This window comes from Phlebotomus papatasi, chromosome 1 (genome assembly GCF_024763615.1).
Source record: "Phlebotomus papatasi isolate M1 chromosome 1, Ppap_2.1, whole genome shotgun sequence".
NCBI classification, from domain to species: Eukaryota; Metazoa; Arthropoda; class Insecta; order Diptera; family Psychodidae; genus Phlebotomus; species Phlebotomus papatasi.
In genome coordinates this window covers 23,025,002-23,041,494 of record NC_077222.1, presented here as the reverse complement: position 1 = coordinate 23,041,494, position 16,493 = coordinate 23,025,002, and the positions used below count along the sequence as shown (strand labels likewise).

The 16,493-nt window shown below is 32.1% G+C and overlaps 1 protein-coding gene across 7 annotated transcripts in view; it reads left to right on the top strand.

Moving 5' to 3' along the window:
• Positions 1 to 16,493, top strand: part of LOC129798263 (protein dead ringer) — a 229,587-nt gene that overhangs the window by 194,029 nt on the left and 19,065 nt on the right. The gene's annotated exons all lie outside the window — the stretch shown is intronic.

Genomic DNA, 16,493 nt, shown 5'->3' with positions numbered 1-16,493 from the left:
AGTGTCGGAGTGAATGTTTAAGAAACTTTGAGTAGGGGGAGAGAGACAAATTAGCAAATGTTTCATGTGACAATTGTGCAAGTAGTGCAGAAAATACAGGTGTTTCGCGTTTTACATTTCAATTTGATTTTATGCTTTGTGACACTGAATCCTCAAGAAGTTGACTGCCAGTTGGTGGAATATTATTTCCTCCCATGAATAATGTCTCAACAGTGTGATTTAATGTATTTTGCAGTAATTTGATATCTCCTAAATTCTAAAAAGATCTCTAAAACCCATAGTTTAGCAATATGGCTTTATTTTCCAACTTCTTAAAAATTGTAAACTAATGGCAATATTAATTTTTTAGTCTTTAACAAATTACAGTAATTGTTTGTTATAATATTTAGAAATTAATTCTTAAATAACAAACAATTGGAGGAACTTTTCAAAATTTAATAGATCAATCGTCCTTAGTAAATACGAAACTTTAGGAAAATTTTATAAACTTCTGGTCTTACGACTACTTGCCAAAATATATCGCTGAGAAAGATAAGGTTTATTATAATTTAAATATTTTAATATTATTTTTGAAATATTCTTGGTAAAAATACCTGTAAAAAAATAGTTAATTTTCAAAAACAACTCCTACAATTTCTTTTATTTTTGGATATATTTTGAAGGTAGTCCAGATGAACATTTCGTCGAAATTCGCCTATGACCTGAAAAAATCGCTGCTTTGAATTTTTGAAAACTTTAGAGGGCCTATTTTGCAAACGATTTAGTTAAATTTGGATTTTTTGGAAAAGTCTTGAAATTTCCAACCCGATTGCATCGATCGCAATCGGTAATAAATCGGTTAAGTATCCGTAAATGACCGTTTTTTTTTTTTAAATATTCATTCTTCTGTCCATAAACTTGTAAGTCAATTAGAGGCCGGACGGTAAGAGATGCGAAGCTCCGGTCCGGTCTTCGGGGGCCTCCTTTAAGTCGACCCAAGGAACATTATTATGATTTATATTTTCCCTTCATCCTAGTCCATCTCCTCCAAAACCATGTTTTTGGTTTATTTCGAAAACGTCTCCTTAGATTTCTTTTATTTTTGAATATGTTTTGGAGGTAGTCCAGATGAGAGCCCTGTGCACGGAGAAATCTTGCTGCGTGCACAATATTTTTTTCGACTTTTGCGCCATAAATTCAGCGTTTGCGCGCAAGCTCTTATCCAGATCGTCCAGATGAACACTTCATCCAAACATACCTATGACCTAAAAAAATTGCCATCTTGAATTTTTAATTAAATTTAATTTCATTTTACTTTATTTTTCTGAACTTTTACTCAGGTCGTAAAATATAGTTTACAAAGGTTTTGATTAGATAGCAAAAAGCAAAACCAAGGTCCATCGGCGTCTTAGTGCTTATGAGGAACCTATTATAGATCGAAAAGAAAGCAATACTATTTCCACAAAATTCAGGATAAAATTTGAAAAGCCGGACACTTAACCCATTCGCATCTATCGCATACAACTTTAATCATAAATTAGACGAAGAAACAAAAAATGGAAAATAAAAAATAAGACAGAACAATAATGAGGAACAACTTTTAAAATTTATTCCCGTTTTAATTCATTTGCTCTGAGGGAAAAAAAAGACATAGAGAGAACTAAAGAAAAGTAGAATAAAATTAAAATAAATCCGTTCAACTGAAAGTAAATTTGTGGCTAGAATTATGGCATTATGAATTTAAAGGAATATTGCTTTCCAGTTTTTGATAGATTTAGGAAAAATTGCTTCAAAGAAATAATTGTTGTTAGGAAAAAAAAATTATAAGGGTTAAATGCTAAGTCTATTTCAATCAATTTTTGTGGGACAAGTCCTGTTTTTTGTATCTAAATCAAAATAAATTAACTCAAAAGTTTCACTCATTGTGAAAATTTTAACGTACACTCGTATTTTTTTATAATCAGTTTGGAAGTATTTGTAAATCTATTTCCAGAAATTCGTTAAAAAGGCGAAATTAGTGAAAAATTACACTATGCAACAAATTGACAACTTTTTTCTGTCTCAGAGGTCCCACATGGTACGTTTGATAGAGTCGAGTCCCCTGATCAAGAATATGGTTTTGGTTTTTCTCCTATACGTCACAATTTTTTTTAATAATAGTTTAATATTTTTTCTGCTTTGCCTTAAATTATCCGTTCTATCTCAAGTACTGGTGGACGGAACTTAAAAAATGTGGGTCCGTTGGAAAGGTCATTAGTTGTGCTTCAACTTTGCTAATAACAAAAAACTTTGTAAAACCACTCTTTCATGGTGTAAAATTAGAGTTTCTCTAAAAATTACCAAAATAGTGGTCTTAAAATGAGGTTTTAAAAATTTGTATAAAATAAAATAAACAAAATATTAAAAATCCATTGACACCAGACGATAGGCACCACTTAGGACTACAATTTTGCTTATCTAAGACATCGCGCTCCGATCACTCTAAATGCTTCATTTGTTGGTTTTTGTCATTTTCCAAAAATATAAAATCCCTAATTTCAGCAAATTTCTCAGAGATTTTTGAAAAATTATTTTGAAGCATAATGTAAACATACATAAATGTTGAGATTCTTCTTCAACTCTATCGGAAGATCATCAACGTGATTTTTATTCACATCTCCAAGCACCCCTCAGCCACAAGAAGGAGCCCCTTAACTCCCTTTAGAGTACAATCTTTGTTATGTGTAGAAAATACATCAGCGAAAATGTCGCATATGTATATATGAATGACCTTAGATCATACTTCTTTAGAATTTTTGAACTTACTTTTCTAGTAATTACCTCTTCCAGAAAGTATTAAAAGAGTATCAAGTTTTTTTAATCAACTGTACTTCTAGCATTTTATGTACGGCGGGAAAATGAAATTAGTGCAGTGTTATACGAGAATATATTGAAATTAAACTGCACTAGAATTAAAATAAATGGATGGATAGAAATAAATAGAAATAATGTTAAAAAGTATTAAGGAATAAAAAAGATATTTCTTACTTAATCTCTGAGAAATTTGCTGAAATTAGGGATTTTATATTTTTGGAAAATGACAAAAACCAACAAATGAGACATTTAGAGTGATCGGAGCGCGATGTCTTAGATAAGCAAAATTGTAGTCCTAAGTGGTGCCTATCGTCTGGTGTCAATGGATTTTTAATATTTTGTTTATTTTATTTTATACAAATTTTTAAAACCTCATTTTAAGACCACTATTTTGGTAATTTTTAGAGAAACTCTAATTTTACACCATGAAAGAGTGGTTTTACAAAGTTTTTTGTTATTAGCAAAGTTGAAGCACAACTAATGACCTTTCCAACGGACCCACATTTTTTAAGTTCCGTCCACCAGTACCTGAGATAGAACGGATAATGTAAGGCAAAGCAGAAAAAATATTAAACTATTATTAAAAAAAAATTGTGACGTATAGGAGAAAAACCAAAACCATATTATTGATCAGGAGACTCGACTCTATCAAACGTACCATGTGGGACCTCTGAGACAAAAACCGTGTTGCATAGTGTTATTAACGTTAAGGGTTTATACAAAAATTAATTAGGGTGGGTGTACCATTTAAACCCACACCTGATAAATTTATGTATCTTTTCAATATTTTGGAACTTTAACACTTAAAAATCGTAATATTTGATTAGTGTTTTATATTGCATGCCTAAAGCAGTGGCAGTCGAAATTCAGAAAATCAAGATCCCGAAAACCAAAATTTCGAACGAGTTAAAATCCCGAAAGGAACGAAATTATATGGAACATAACGTGTGGAATGATTTCTCAAAATACAGAAAATTTCTCTTTGGATCAAGCAAAGCTCGGATGCAATTATGGAAGTAATTATGGCACTTTTAAGAATTCGAAATTTTGGCGTTAAGGAGTTTGGCTTCCGGGGTTTTTCTTTCGGTATTTTAATGTTCGGGATCTTGACTTTTCAGAATGTAAATTTTAACCCATTTGAGGTTTTTGGCTCCCAGGATTTTGGCGTCCGGGATTTTGGTTTTCGGTATTTTAGCTTTTGGAATTTTGCTTTTGGAATTTTGGCTTTCAGGATTTTGGCGTTCGGGACTTTGGATTTTCCGAATTTTAGCCCATTTGGGACTTTGACTTTTCAAGATATCGATTTTGACTCATTTGGGATTTTAACTTCCAGGATTCTGGTGTTCGGGACTTTGGCTTTCGGAATTTTAGCTTTCGGGATTTTGCTTTTAGGATTTTGACTCTTACTGTATTTTTGTTTTATTGGTTTTTGACTTTTTAAGATATCGATTGTGACTCATTTGGGATTTTGGCTTCCAGGATTTTGGTGTTCGGGGTTTTGGCTTTCGGGATTTTAGCTTTCGGGACTTTGTTTTTAGGATTTTGACTCTTATACGGGCTTCAGATCTAAGGCTTAGCCATCTGGCTTAACTCCTCTAATTCTACATCAGGCATCGTTTTTTTTTAGGAAATTGTTATTTAGAATTGAATATTAAGGGTAAATGATTCATTAGATTTTGAAAAATCAATCAAATTGCTTGTTTTTAAAATTTTTGAGACCTTCGGGAACTGGGCTAAACCTCTAGTCTGAATCCGGCATTACTGTGTTTTTGCTTTAGGGATTTTGACTTTTTAAGATTTCGATTTCGACACATTCCGGATTTTGGCGTTTGAGATATTGGCTTTCGGAATTTTGGCATTCGGGATTTTGACCAAGATCCCTTTTAATGAATTGAAATGATTCGATCGAATTTATTAGGAGTAGCGGCAAATGGACCATGGCATTGAATGGTTCCTCTATCTAAAATAAATTACATGTACTAAGTCACAATTTCGCTCATTGGTTATCGATTTTCCCAACATATTGATTTCTAATTATCCATTGAATAATTTTCGAATATGTCTCTAATAATGGACTAACGGGTATGATATGTATTGTATTTTTATGTTAATTTTGAAAGAATCCTGAAGTGTTATCACAGGCCCTGTAACTTTTTACATTTTATAAAGTTCTTTCATTTATTAATGGCGCTAAAATCGCACAAAACTGTACAGAATAACTCTAAATTAAACGTAAACAAATAAAAATATATCTTTATTTCCAATTTGGTTACTATGTTATAGTATTTCCTAGTTCGCTTCTGTTATGTTATGGAAGAATTACATGGAAAAATTAATTTCAAAGCGAACGTGACATTTTCTTTATGCGCAAAACGACAATATCGAGAAGAAATTAAGGGGTATACGATAATTATAATTATTGGCTAGAAATGAACTAATATGAATGTGCTATTAAAATGTTTTCTGTTTTAATATCTTTAAAAAAAAATGTCGCATAATTGCTATTTGAGAAATACTACAATATTTATGGATTTTCTTTCATCTGTATTGAAGGGTGAGAAAAATTGCATTTTCTGTGGTATGAGATGGTCGGAAATGAAGTTATGGGAAGAGAATTTATATGGGCACAGTGTAACATGGTTAAAGTTGTATTATATATATAAAATTTGAAATGTTGGAAAAAGAATATGGTTTCACTATGGGCAACATGAGTCGTGTGTGCACTTGAAGATGTGAATTGAGGTATATAATAACTTGCGTTGGGTGCACGATGTGTCGTTTTGGTTCTGTGGTGGCACTCAAATGCGAAATAAAACACCAATAATTTATAAGGCAGTAAACTATTGAATAAATTATATTGAAAAATTAAAGCTTTATGCGCGCGGTCAGAATTTGAAGAAAAATATTATGTATAATGGTGAATATGTGGTGCGATGTTTAGGTTTGAGGGTAAGAGAAGGATTCAGGGTGTTGGGGGTTTGGGGGGGGACAAGGGAGGTGAATGGGAGATTTGAGTGAGAAGTGCATTTGCCGCACGTTTTGTCTTTAATATGCAAATATAAAATGGCATAAAAACATGTAATAAGAGAAACAACATTAACTCACCATATAACCATATTGAATCGTTTATTCTCTTTCACTTTGATGGACTTCTCTTTGTTTGTCCCTGTCTCTCACACGTTTATTTCTTCTCTTTGGCACTTTTTTTCCATGCCTTCGTGCCTCTCTTTTTCATCCACAATTATTGTATTTTGTCTGCATTTAGTGCGGTATTTCTGGTGGTCATACCAATGGAATGATGGTCGAATAGAATTTACGCGCGAGATGGAAGAATATAAAAAGGGGTGATGAAGTGCAAGAGATTTCGCAGAAGGTTCGACTTTTTTTGGACTAAATCAAATGTCCTAAAATGGGTTTTGAGGTTTTGACTTTAGCCTAATTCTTTAGATCAGGCTTCAATCGCTTACATTTGAAATTGACAATATCGCTTAATCATTAGGACAACTACAGATGCTAATCTTTGGACACGTTGTATCTCTCATATGTTTTATCCGATGGCAGCAAAAATCAGGAAAGCCAAAATCCCGAAAGCAAAAATTCCGAACGCCAATATTCCGAACGCCAAAATCCCGAAAAGGCCTAAATCCCGAAAGCCAAATCCCGAATGTTCAAAATCGTAAAAGGGATAAAATTATATGGAGGAAAATGTTCAGAATAATTTCCTTTTGCCTCCAGCAAGCGCGGGTGCAATCGTGGGAGTAGCTATGACACTTAAGAATTCGGGATTTTGGCCTATTCGGGATTTTGACTTTCGGGATTTTGGCGTTCGGGATTTTGGCTTTCGGAATTTTAGTTTTCGGGATTTTAACCGGGACCCGTTTTATCTTATACGAGTTTCAGACCTAAACCCCAAGATGGACTTATGGATAAAGTCAACAGACGACCTACTGGGAAACTGATGGGAATGTAGTCGAATAATTGTTATCAATTAATTCGTCTCTCGGCTTAGGTCATAAGTGTGTCCAGCGTATAAAGCTTGGCCATGTGGCTTAACTTCTTCTAATTCTTATTGGTCAAGTCTTTTTGTAGAAAATTTGGACTTAAGATTGGACTTTGAGAGTGATTAATTAGATTTTGAAAAACCAAAAAAATTGCTTGTTATTTAAAAATTTGAGACGAAAATTCAATAATAAAAAATCAAAAATATTTAACTTAACAACCGGATTATTTTACTAGAAACCATTTTCAATCGGGTAATTTATTTTGGGCTGGGGGGGGGGGGGGTTCAAAAGTTTCCCAATAATTTATTCAAAATGATTAAAAAAATCGTTCTCTGGGACGTGGGAAAATTAATATACTACTGATCGTCAATGGTTACACACATCGAAGGGTCACCAAAGCTTCGCAGTAGATATCTCAAATCATTTAATCTCTGAATTCGATTGTGTTTACATAATTCGATTGCAATACGATTCGTTAATAGACAGAAGTTCGAAAATCCGGAACTCAAGGTCCCGATACAGTATATCTTAGGATCCCAAAAATCCTAGATAAGATCCTGAGATTTCAGGATTTCGGAATTCGGGTATCTCGTATTGGAAACCGTATTACTGAAACAGAATCTATTTTAAAGTATATCTATCTTCGAGTTCGAGTGTTCAAATAAAATGTGTGGATCCAACCGCGAATCCGAGGGTCGCACAGAGAACGTTTAGGAACTCGGTGAATTTATGTATAATTTTTCAGGTAACCGTTCGTTATCACCATTTTGATTATTCGAATGATCTATACATCTTCAACAAACAATAGCAAAATATACTAACTGATCAGCAGTTCTCGAACAAAAAGTGTGAACCAAATGTATGGAAGTAGTACTCCCACGCGGGGGTCGTTGTAGGGTTAGCAGAATTCAGCTGAAAATACATAAGTTTTCAGTCGAATTGAAATCGGTTAGTTTTCGGTGCTCGCTGGGATTCGACCTGTTGCAACTTATTTCAAACTGGTTTGCTTATCGTTTTTTGAAAAGATTAAATTCTTTAATTTTGTATTTTGGTTTCCTGGGGGGTCCATCGAAATTCCCGGGTTTCTATTTCTATATTGGCTTCTATATTCCTGAACAGAAGCGTAACAGTGGATCTAACAACGATTGATAATAATATTAATAATAATAATAATGGTGGCACATCGTTCCATAGAGGAACTAGGCCTTTCCATAAGGGGAGTTCGGGATATCCATTATTATTTTTTCTTATACATGAATGAGCTTGTCAGTCCCATGCCCCGTGGAATCAAGTGCAGTGAAGCTCACTGGATGCAATTCGAACACCTTTAACGCCAGAAAAATTCCTGGTTACCTAAAGGGGATTCGAACCCGGGACACTTGGGTCTTTGAGAGAAATCCGAAAAAGTTAAAATAACATTCCGGAAATGTTAATTATACCCTGCAGAATTGATCCAAAATCGGTGTAAATATTACCCTTTTTAGGTGTATTAGGGGTTAAAGTTACCCTTTTCATGTTAATTTTACCCTTAAAAAGGTGTAAATTTAACATAAAAAATGTTGATATATTTTTACACCTAAAAAGTGTTAAAGTTCTTAGGAAAAAAAGTTAATCGCACCCTCTTTTTTTCACAGCGTAGCAACGATTGTGCATCCTTCAAAACTGTATAATGTTCAAAAACAATTGCAAGTTATGAATTTATATATCAGTAGCGCTAAGTCGAATAATTTTCTATATGTTGCTCTTTTTCTTTAAAGTTCGAGCAATAAAACGTAATGCCATTTTTGTGATTCTCATCCAATCACATTACAATAATTTGTCGCTCGTGTTTTTCTTCAAGATGTTCCTGTGAGGTATATAATTGACCATGGGGAACAGAAAGATAGAGGGCTATATAGTTATATTTTTTGGGGGAATCATCTCTCTTTCCCTCGCGTCCCAACATTCAAATTGCTATGGTTTGGAACGCCCTGAAGAATTTTTACCATTTAATTTTAATGTTTGGCTCTCTGCCTTGCCCTCAACTCGATGATTAAACCTTATGATCGTGAATTAGCTACTTGTATATGAGGCTCCTTTCGCAGACATTTTGCATTTCCCATTTGACATGTGTGGATTCCACTTCTTGGCCTTTTATGGGACTTGTTGTTGTTATATTATGGAATTGCTATGTTGGTATTGCTTTTGGGCTTCCATCAGCAATTCATGTTTGTCTCTCTGCGGCAAAGACCGGTGGGGATCTACTTTTTTTTATGAGATGAAATGGTCGTGCCACTGGTAGTTGGAATTTTCGATTTCCATAAATTTGAATTGGATTTGAATCAGAAGCCGCGATGTTATAGTGAAATTTCCCTATACTAAGATGCTTTTTATTTCTATATTTTATACTCCTTCACTCGTTTAAATGTTGGAAATTGATTGGCTAGTTTGAGGCACTTGATTTGATGTTCAACCATACAGCAATAATCTGACTATCATGCAGCTTCTGGCTGCACCAATATGGCTATCGTATGGAGGTGGAGAATGTTGGAGTAATGTTAAAGACCCTATAGAAAATTAATGATACACAATTAATGCAAGTAGCTCATGGTTTATTAATTTTATTCCCTGTGTTGTGAAAGCTGGCATGTTTTATTCCTTATTATATTCAAAAGAAACAACTGGATAAAAAATGGCCAATGCACAATTAATTTTGTTTTAAAAAACGTATATTTTCGATTTTGCATATACGAGTGAGCGAAATGAGTAGATGAAGATTTATGTTACTCTCGGTAAACTGGAAAATATAAGATTACAAAAGGTTCAGAAGTGTCTCTGCTAAAAGATAAATAGCAAACTCAATTTCGAATTTTCAAATTACATTTTCGCACAAAGTTGTGAACATTAATGGAATATCACAGTACGAAGGAATTAAAAGTGTTACTCAGTGATTATTCAAGGAATTATAATGAGGCATAAATAATACGAGGGTCATTGCTTTGCTATTTTCTCCCAACAAAGTGAAGACTGACACATGTCGACACTTAAGATTCCATGATATTCGAACAAAAAAAACTTTAGCCACCAGGTGGACGAAACGAGAAGCAAAAATGTCCTTTTTGACTTTTGAAATCGATACTTTAATATCTTTTCTATTGGAGAAATTTTAACTCCGAACACTCGGATTATGTTGCTCAGTAAAAAATTGTATTTCTCAGAAAATAGTTCAAAATAATCATCCAATAATTTATTTTTTGTTAATAAAAAAAAGTAAAAAGTAATCCATAGTTTTTTTTTAATCAAACTAAAATTGTTAATATGGTTTATAGCTTTTAAATTTTTCTTTTCCAAGAAAATTTCATTATTTTTGGGAATTTATAAATTTGTGATTTCCATTTCATTTACATTCTTAGCAAAGTTTATTTTTACTGACCATTTTTATTAAAACACTGTCCAATCTGTTACTGTTCTTTTGAAAAATATTATTTTTTTTAAATACAATTTAATTTTTACTGCAGGCGCTATTCCAATGAAAATTGTAAAAGGGATATACATTTTTTAGTCCACGACTGCTCTCATGTGCTTCTGCACAATCGACTTTTCTGTGTGTTGGTTCTTGTCACGACTATTTTCCTCAATTCTCGTCGTCTTCGAAAATAGCCAAACAGTCGTGACAAAAACCAAAACTAAAGAAAAGTTAATTATGTAGAAGCGCATAAGAACAGTAAAGTGCAAAAAAATAACATGTTAAGTTTTCATTAGAATAGCATCATTATGCCCATTAACTATAATATTATAATTAATCATAAAACTTTTTTGTCAATTGCAACAAATATTTATTTAAATTTTGCATAGTTTCCTCCACAAATAGAAGCAGTGAAAGATTACAAATCTCAAAAACTAATATGAAAATATCATGAAAAAATATTTTTCAATTTGTTTTGAACCGTTTTCTGAAAATAAAGAACAGAACATTAAAATATACTATTCACAACGAAACAATTTTCGAAATATCTGCAATTTCTACTTGAATATCAAAAAATATATAAGATACCTAATTTTTAATGCTTTATTTGTAAATGAGCAGTCTTACATTACATTCAATCTACGCAGAAATATTATTCATTAATTTGTTCGTAAATGTTTATAAATGCCTACTGGAGACTTAACGCTTATGAATCGTATAATGCCCAACGCACAATAATTTTTGTTTATAAATATGTTTTCAAAATTTCCTATGGGAGTGAGCGAGATGACTAGATCCAGAAGGGTGACATTAGCTCTGAAAAATGCGACCAGTTTTAGTGTAATTTTTTCCCTGTTTTCGTACACATTTCACGAGATATCTCCAAAACTACTTAGGTTCCCAATTTAGGGTTTTCGGTTGCCCCTTCCTTATTAAATTGGCTTTTATCTTGTATTTGTACATTTTCTAATTCATTCCACAATAAAAGAAAACACCGAATAAACTCCAAAGTTTTTTCGGCACGATAGAAACATATGAGAAACATATCTTTTTATTACATTTGCTAATTTATTCTACAATGACCGAAAACAGGTAATAAATTCAAAAGTTTTTTCGGCTTGCTACAAACATAATGGGAAACAGGAAATGTCATGCCCCTGACTAGATCTAGGTTTCATTCACTCTCACTGAAATGTCAAAAAAATTTTTACAAAACAAAACTTATTGTGCGCTGGATATAACTCACTAAAATTATGTTTTTCACAAACATTGTCCGTAACATGATAACTTGACAAGCATTTTTTGTTTTTGTTCCAAGCATTTGTTTGTAAATGATCGTAAATACACAAAATAAATGTTCGTAAATTTTTCTTATTTGTTCGTAAATTTTTGCCAGACACACAAAAGTGCGAGCATTTTTTTGTCTTTTACAAACAATTGTACATTTTTTGTTTGCTTGGTAAAACTTTGGAAACAAATTACAAATTTTTACGAACATTTTTCTGTATGTTTACAAACATTTACGAACAAAAATTTATGAAAGAACAAAATATGCTTTTCAAGTGGTCATGTTACGAACAATCTTAGTGAAAAAGTACAAACTTTTTCGAACTTTTTAATAGGCTATTTGATTTAAGAGTATTTCCACGTCTCCGGTAGGAATTCACAAAAATTTACAAAAAATTTTACGAAATATTTTTTCTTTTTTGTATTAGGCAGGGGGGTAACATTAGCTCTGAAAAATGCGACCGCTGTTAGTGTAATTTTTTCCCTGTTTTCGTTTACATTTCACGAGATATCTCTAAAACTACGTAGGTTGCCAATTTAGGGTATTCGGTTGCCTATTCTATATTAAATTGGCTTTTATTTTGTATTAGTATTTTTTTCTAATTCATTCTACAATGACAGAAAATAGCTAATAATCTCAAAAGTTTTTTTCGGCTCGCTAGAAACATAGGAAATGTCATGCCCCTGGTATTAGGGGTCCATCTGGAAGATGATTGCCCGGGAAATATTTTTTCTGGGTATAATTTTTAATAAGTTCTTTTCTTAAAAATATTTTTGAAATGCAAAATACGCATTATTTATTTATTTATTTTTTTTTTTTTTTGAGAAACATCGGATGCTTTCTAAAGTATGTATTTCATTAGTCTTGGAATGCAATTAGAGAAATTAATTGATTTTAAAGAAAACATTTATGAGCAACACACATTTTTTCTGAACTTGTATTTTGGATTTTCGTTAGAAGTGAAAGAGACGCATCTCTTAGTTAAAATGACTCGTTTGAGGCAATTAGAATATTAAGTAAACAATTACTTTAAGACCTTACACTGGACAATAAATACTAATTAAAGCAGTTAGTCTTCTAAGTAATTGTGCGTACCTTATTATTTGTAAAAGGATAATAATAACTTTTGAGTCTAAAGTATTGAATGAATTTTCCACAAGACATGTTATAAAGATAATTTTATGCATCTGAAAAAGGCATGTTTAATTTTATTACTCTCACAAAGAGAGATAAAGAGAGAAATGAAAAAGTTGCTATTTAAAATGAATTAGGAAAATAGTATTTGAAAACCAAATTCAGTAACATTAAATACCTTTTTTCCCATTCCTATAATTTACGGTAGAGTCTTTAAAAGAAAATGAATTGTATTGTGGAATAGTTGATGCATGAGCAATAATTGCGATTATTATTTTAGAAGCAATGTGTATAAAATATCCCCCACTATAATAGAGGTATAACTATTATGATTGAAATGGCCGAATGTGGCTATATGCTTATTGGGTTGCATTATTATTGTATATATGTATATATATATAGCAGGAGTAATTAAACAAATAATCACTCAACACGCAATCTCTCTTTACAGTTGCAACCTTTACATTTTTGCTTCTGTTCTGCTTTAATATTTTATTTTTTTTATATTTATTATATAGCAACTAATATCGCGAGACCACCATAATTCTTTTTCCGCACAAGCAAAATTATTAGTCATGGGAGGAGTGAAAAGTTCCCACCAAGAAAAGAGTGCATTCGACACTTATGCCAATTGACTTGTTTCGCACAGGTGCGCCTCTCTCTCACTAATTTTTACTTCACTATATATAACATGCAATGTGCTAGAGAGAGAGAGAAAGAGCGAGAGGTTCAGTAAGAAAAATAGTTATTGAGTTTGAAAATGTAAGGTGAAAAGGAGATCAAGTCAAACGGGATAATCGTTTAGATGCAATTCATACTAATTTCATTATTAATACGTGAGTGAAATCTTCACGTTTTTCATACACACACAATTTTATATGTTTTTCAGTTTGAATGGAAGTTATTTGAAAGTGCAATTTTCAGGATGGAATTTTTATTGATTTCGGATGAATAAGTTAATTATGCGAACTACATATGCATAGTTTTTATTCTCTCAAGAGAGAGCTTTTATTAGTTAATTAACTTATTACTGCTTATTAATTTAGCTAATTAATTAGTTTATTGCTGTGTAGTCTTAAATGTTGCTTTATTATGTCCTGGGGCATGAACTAATTAAACGTTGTCAATTGGTACAGTAAAATTAAACTTTCCGGATGTTTTTCAGATGATTAATCTATGTTGTCTTGTACGGATGTAAATACGATGTGACATTTTGTAAATTTTTTATAAAAATCCAAAGTTCCAGATATTATTGCAATTAGCGTTTTGATCTTATTGTATAAATCGTATATATGTAAATCCGAGAATCTTTTAAAAGCATTCGGAATTTCGAAAAATTAAATTTAGATTCGCCTATTAGGCGGTCCTCAGACTAGAGATTTAGCCCAGTTCCTGAAGATCTAAAAATCCTAAATAGCCACCAATTTTCTCACTTTTTCAGAATCTAAAAAGTCATTTTTCCTTAAAAATCAAATCCTAATTTAAATTTATCCTAAATATCTTGATTGATTAAGAATTAGATCAGTTAATCCATATGGCTAAGCCTTAGGTCTGAAGCCCGTATTAGGGGAAGGGGGTGGGGTACTTGTGAATTGGGTCATTTGTGAAACAGGGTTTTGAAACAGTTTGTGAAATTGTGAAACAGTCAAAAGTAGGAACTTTTGACTGAAACCTGCGCGAATCCCTATCAAAACATCTAAAGTCAAAATCCCGTAATTCAAAATCGTAAAAGGACCAAAATTCCAAAAGCCAAAATTTCGATTTCTTTTAGCGATATAGCTACTCCCACTATTGTACCCGATATGGAGGATGGAAAATCCGGAGGAACATATTATCCTCCGTATAATTACATTCCTTTCAGGATTTTCAGGATTTCAGGATCCTTTCAGGATCCGACTGGAGCTTAGGGAGAAGTAGGGAACCTTTGAATTGAGTCATTTTTTAAATTTTACTTTTTTCTCCTATTGTAATTTAGCTTTACAATGGGTTTGAGGAGCTAAACAATATCATGGAAAGGTCCCAGTTCCATTTAAAAATTGAAGAAAAAAGTTCAGTTTTAAAACTGTCTCAATTATTAAAAGGTGCCTTATTTCTCCTTATCATGATATAATTTAGCTCCTCAAACCAATTCAGACAGTTATTACATTTTGATAAGACTCAGTCCAATTTAAGAATACGAGAAAAGCCATATCTTAAGGCTGCCGCAATTCTCTAATGATCCTGAAACCTTTCATCATTTGATGTATTTAGTTGGGTCAATTTGTCGAAATATCTTAGAACACTTCTTAATCGGTTTTGCACTTGAAATTTTCAGTTTCTTTTATCAAACTGATCAAACCTAAATTTGCAAAATTTAATGTAAACCATTTAATACCTGATGAAAATAATAATATATTAATAATAATAATGGTAGTACAGTAACGTTCCATAGAGAAAATAGGTATTATCACAAGAAAAATTGTTGGAACATTCATTACTATTGTGTCTCTTGACCAGGGATAAGGCTTTCAGTCTCATGTCCCCTTATGTATTGAATGCAGGATAGATGACTAGTTACAATTCGAATAGATTTAGCGCTAGAAAAATTCCTGGTGACTTAAAAATTAAAGGTCAAAATTGAATATTTCTTTTTCTGGGTTAATTCAATATTAACTTAATATTTTGAGTAATTAAATATTTAAAAGATCTTACTGACCTGCTTTAAAAATTAAAATCAAAGAAATAATTAGAGAAATTTGCTTTTCAGCTTCGTTATGAAATTGTAAAATTTTAGTTGAAACTAATTTCTTCTTACCCCAATTTTTGACTCTGTCGTCCTTGAAGGATTAATCCGTTATCACACAGTTATGGAAGAAATCAATAAATTAAAAATTTAAAGGCTTAGTGATCTATCCACTTAATTCCGTGATAAAGCAACTTTTTAAGATTTAAGTAAAATATTTATTGTCAAAATTTTAAATTTTGAGTGAAAACCTTAATGCCAATGCTTCATCTAATTCCAATTTAGGCTCAGAATTTTCTATATGTAAAGGTTTAAAATATTTTTTTTTCTGAGGATTTAAAAATTAAAGAAAACTTAAAGTTGTTTTGATATTTCCACTTCAGGTCCGTTATATTTAATTTTGAAGGTTTTAATAATTTTTACACTTTTGAAATAAAAATCTTTATCGTAGAATAGCAATCAACCTTTGAAGGCCGATTGAAAGACTTTAGGCTTAAAGATATTATCTCAGAACTAAGGGAAATACTTGGTTAATTTAGGAAGGCGTATTCTTATACGGACTTCAGACCTGAGGTTTAGGCCGGCTTCACACCTAAGGTTTTGCCCAGTTCCCTACCCTATGGTATAGAAAATCAAAATTGCAACCAATTTTATTGTTTTTTTTTTAATTTAGAGGATCACTTGCCCATGTTGTCCAATCTTAAGTGATAATTTTCCATAAAATCTTGATTGATAAGAAATAGGAGAAGGTAACCTATATGGCTAAGCCTTAGGTCTGATGCCCGTATTAGCCATATGGTTTAAATCCTTTAATTCGTTATCAGGCAAGCTTTTGAGGAAATTGCTGCTTTGGCTTGAATATTAAGGGGCAAATTAGCCATTTGATTTTGAAAAATTAACAAAATTGTTTGGTATTAATATTCTTGAGGCCTTTGGGAACTAAGCTAAACCTCCAGTCTGAAGCCGGTATTACAATGTCTCCTGGGTATATTTCGCCACTATTATCATTTTATATTATCATTCTACTATAATTTATAATATTCCTTTGGCATAATCTAATTTTAAAACGGA